Source organism: Oxyura jamaicensis, chromosome 20 (assembly GCF_011077185.1).
Source record: "Oxyura jamaicensis isolate SHBP4307 breed ruddy duck chromosome 20, BPBGC_Ojam_1.0, whole genome shotgun sequence".
In the NCBI taxonomy this organism is placed as follows: Eukaryota; Metazoa; Chordata; class Aves; order Anseriformes; family Anatidae; genus Oxyura; species Oxyura jamaicensis.
In genome coordinates, this window is record NC_048912.1 from 9,373,832 (window position 1) to 9,378,396 (window position 4,565).

General features: G+C 38.1%; 1 long non-coding RNA gene across 1 annotated transcript; it reads left to right on the forward strand.

Moving 5' to 3' along the window:
• Window positions 1–1,894: 1,894 nt before the first annotated feature.
• Window positions 1,895–2,917, forward strand: LOC118176916. The gene is made up of 2 exons (XR_004755570.1): window positions 1,895–2,136; window positions 2,169–2,917. It is a non-coding gene; the product is annotated as an uncharacterized LOC118176916 (long non-coding RNA).
• The last annotated feature ends 1,648 nt before the right edge of the window (window positions 2,918–4,565 follow it).

Here is a 4,565-nt window from a genome sequence, read left to right on the forward strand (position 1 = left end):
CAGAAAACAAAATACATCTGAGGTAGATCTGAAATTAATGTGCAAAACTTTTTTTAAAAAAAAAACTTATTCAAACTGGCCTTGTCTGAGTTTTTTTTCCTATGTCTAATTAAAATAGCTGGCCATGTTTGTGTGTTCATTTTGTGTATCCGGAGAAACAAACAAAAATAGTAAAAAATGCAGAAAAATCACTCAGCTCAGCAAAAGTATGGGTAGATGAAGGAACCTGTCACAATGTTGTTGTCATTGTCTTAGCCCAAGATATGATGATGACTGCTTTGTTCTGCTGTCAAGCGCTTTCTGCAAATACTGCACAGCAAAACGCTGAGAGAAAACAAGCTATGTTCAGATACTCTAATGAAATGTGAATGGGAGATGCAAGCTCCTTGCAGTCTGTTCTGACAGTTAAAGTAATAGAAAAGTTTATATCTGCTTTGAAAAACAGTGCATGCTGTGCGTTAGATGACTTAAAATTTCTAAGCAGGATGTTGCAGAGGGAACATCAGTGCTTATGATTATCTAAGGTAGGGAAGTACATGCTAACCTCAGCGACATGTCACTCGATTCAAATTGAAGAAGCACGTATTACTTGTAACTCCTTAGTGCTTTTCCCACTGCTCCACCCAGCTCTTGCCCCCCTGTTTCTTTCTGGTAACTACAAGGAATTGCTTGGCAGGACAATTGTATAATTCTGGCATACTGCTGCTGATCAAAACCACTTGTGTTTTACTAATCAAAGCCACACAACCCATCAAGTAGATTACATTTTACCCATCTGAAATCTTTGGAGGAGTTATGGTGGCAGATATTAAACATGCTGAGGATTAATTCTACAGCTAATAAAAACAAACAACAAGAAAACCATCAGCCTGGGGCTCCCATACATCTACATTAATAGACAATGCGAGCTCTTCATGTCTGTGGGAAGATCTCTGTTAATATTAGATGCATGTATAAATGGCTACAGGCCACACTACTAAACTTCCTCTGAAGGGGCTGCATTCCTCTTCTAAAGCACTGGCATCCAGCTGAGCACGGCGTGAAGTAAGAGGAAGGATGGTACTGTGCCAGGCAGGAGAATTTACATTGCTTAACATATTGCCTGCAGATGATGTGCTAACTTGGTTCTGAGGTTTCGTGGTTGGGTTTTTTCTTTTTTTTTTCTTTTTTTTTTTTCTCCCCTGGTTAACAGTGGGAGCTGAGTGCACTAACTTCCTGAGGTACTTTTCTAGAACAAAATGGGAAAGGACAGAAGTTAGCAAGAGGAGCGGGGAGGTAAGAGAGGATGGGGGGACCATAACTTCAGAGCAGGGAGAGGGAGGCTTCTGGAAGTCAAAGCAGGGATGAAAGCAGTTTGAATCATACTCTACAAAATAATAATAATAATAATAATAATCTGAGCAATTGATCTGTTTTCTGATGTCATTTGGGAAAAAGTAACAGACTCAAATGTGTAATGGTGAAACTTATTTGCCCAACTTGCATAGACAGAACTCACTGTCATTTATAAGTCTTTTGGCAGCCACTCAAAGACTGTTAAGAGAAGTAATTTCAGGGTAAATGGTCAGTTATGAGGAGACAGTGTTTAGAGTCCTGCACAATGCAGATAAAACTTTACTGCTGAGTAGGACTTATCCTGTTTGCCTGGATGAAGAGCCCTGAATGGCTGGTCAGTAGCTCAACAGAAATGCAGTGCTAGCCTCAGGCGTTGAGGTAAAACTTGGACCTGCAACTGTCCTGTCAGAAAATGTCTGTATTTTGGAAAGAAACTCCTAGAAAACTGGAAAGGGAAAAAGGAATTAGAGGCTTGTATGTGGTTTCTTTTATTTTAAAAATCTTTTGGCTCACCCAGCTGGATAAGCAACCTGATGTGGTAATTCCTTATTACACTGGGAGAGGTGGAAGGAAAGAGTGAGCTGTGTCTCAGGCGGGAGGTGGGTGCTCTGCATGGACAAACATGGTTAGAACAGTGGACAAGCCATGAGCAATAGGCTACCAAGTCCATCCTGCTGAGCATGAGATGTTGCCCAGCTATATTCCTACCCTTTTGGCTCTATCAGTCCTGTAACTTTGAGGTCTGTTGTCACCAGGCTGACCTGGTGCTTCGGCATACAGCTTCCTCCAGAGGCTAAAAATGTGGTCATGCTTCATGATCACAGAAAGCTGAGGGGGCTGGAGCAAGCTGTCAATACATGCTAACTTTTTAGATTGCTCAGCAAGCATTTTATGGTAACTTTTGTCAGGTAGTGGGACTGGTAGACTATTCACTCCAAATTGTTCTGCGTGAGTAACAGTGAAGTTATAGTTTGTTACTGGATGTATTACAGCCTACAACTGGCTTAATGAAATATCTCCACAGTAAAAACACATCAAGACAGCAGGAGTAACATTTCAGGTCACGGATTGTCCAAATAAATGGTGTTTCTTACAAAACTGTTGATGTCTAGTGTTGAAAGCAGCTTCAGCAGTGAAAAGCCAGAATGTGTCCTCAACCAGCACATGGATCCCCTGTAGTTTGGGATGCTGGACTTGCTGCCACCACCATGGGACACGTGGCAGGCAGAGCCTGCTCACCTCTGTGAGAATTACTGTGCTGTTGGCAATGAGAGAGCAAATGCTTGAAATTTCTTTTCAGTTTGAGTTCATGATACAGGCATGAAACTGAAGTGTTATGAGGTTTGCAAACAAGCAACAAGTAATTTCAAGGGGTTGCAGTTCAGCCAGTAGATTTTACAGAGCTATGAATATTTATCTCTTTAGAGCCATTAAAAATAATAATAAAAAAAATCTGTATATTTCTTTTGTAAAAATATTTGCAGTAAAGATCTGTGTACTTAAATAATTCTATTTCATAAGGACATAAACCTTTAGTTCTGTGGAAATCCAAATAAATGTTTATGAGCTGCCACACTTCAAACAGGACTTCAGTTGATTGATAAACAAACAGCAAAATCAATAAACTTGTTTTTTTCAAATGGTATTTTTTCCTTAGCAAACACTGCTTTTGAAAATTCTTTTGGCTTTCTTTATAGAACTCGTGATCTCCTTATTCATCTTGCACTAGTATATGTGCTTTTACCCATTATTGAAAATAAACCTTTGATCCTATGAAATATTAAAGCAGACTTATAGTCCCCATGAAGAAATTCTGATTTTGCAGTAAGTAGGTGTTAGAGCAGTAAGCATTAGGATCATATGTAGGTTATCATGCTGATAGTATGATGCCACCATTGCAGTTATTTTCAGTTTATTTTCATGTGAAAAGTACTAGTTTCTTGAGTCCTGGAGCAGATCACCTGTTGGCACTATGAACTTCTGTGTTGACCGTCATGCTCTTGTGACCAACCCCTCAGTGGGCTGAGCCATAGGATGTGGAAACCAACAAACTTCACCAGCAATTAAAGGGATTTTGTGGAATCATTCTTAAGCTCTTAAAAAAACATAGATTTAAATGACTTATTAGAGTTGTGTGATGATTTTAAAATTTCATTTAGAAGATTTGTTAACTTAATATTCCCTAGGATTCTCTTCAATTTGCAATATATGCTCAGAGCCAAACCAGAGACTTTCCATAGTTATTTCATGCTGCATACATTCTGGAAGAGGTTAAATTTTTGAATGTTCTGTAGTTTAGGGGGGAAAAACTAGCCACTATTAGTACAGTCCTAAAAGCAATAGCATTTGATTTGCAATAAAATACATTGTATGAAAGTTTTTGTATTACTGGTTTCAAACTCTTAGGTTAGTGACTATTCAGCTCATCTTTACTGCTCTATAGGGAAAGGTAAATTACAACTGAAGTATTTTGATTATTGGTGTTTGTACAGTCTGAGCATGTATGCTTTGAATACAGCATTTGTGCTGCATATTACTAATGTTCTCACAAAAAAAAAAAAAATAAAAATCTGTGAGAGCCAAATAAAATTTCCTTTGAAAAAAACATTCAAATCTAAAAACATTTTTTTTTTCTATAGAAGTTCATGATTCCGTGGTCTGACACAACTTATTTTGTATTTTTAATCTATCCATGAAATAAATTTAACATTCTGATTTGAAGAAAAATGTTCACACATCTCAGTAACACTTTCACCTTGTGAACAAGGTCTTAGACTTAAATCTGTCCACAGTTTTAAATGCTATTACATATTGTTCTAAGGACAGAAAACGCATTATCTGAGTTTCCTGTATCCCAGGAAGCTGGGAGTTGTCTACCCACAAACAGATCCTGGAGTAATGGGAGGCAGACTTCATACAGCTGTGAGTTATGGTGCCTTCCTTTAACTGGTTGTTAGTTCCCCTGTATATGAAGAGAGACAGACATCTCCAGAATGCAATTACTCCCATCCAAAAGAACGAGTACAAATCACCCTCGCAATTTGTTTCTCCCTCTATTGACTATAGAGTGTCTTTCTTTTTCAATATATGCTTCTCTCTTAAGTGCTCATAGTAAAGTGAATCAATTAATCTTTGTACACCTAAATTGTGCAGATAATCACACATCACTGCAAATCTTATTAGAATTATTTACTGTAGTTGCTGCATTGTGCTTGCTGTGCAAATCACTA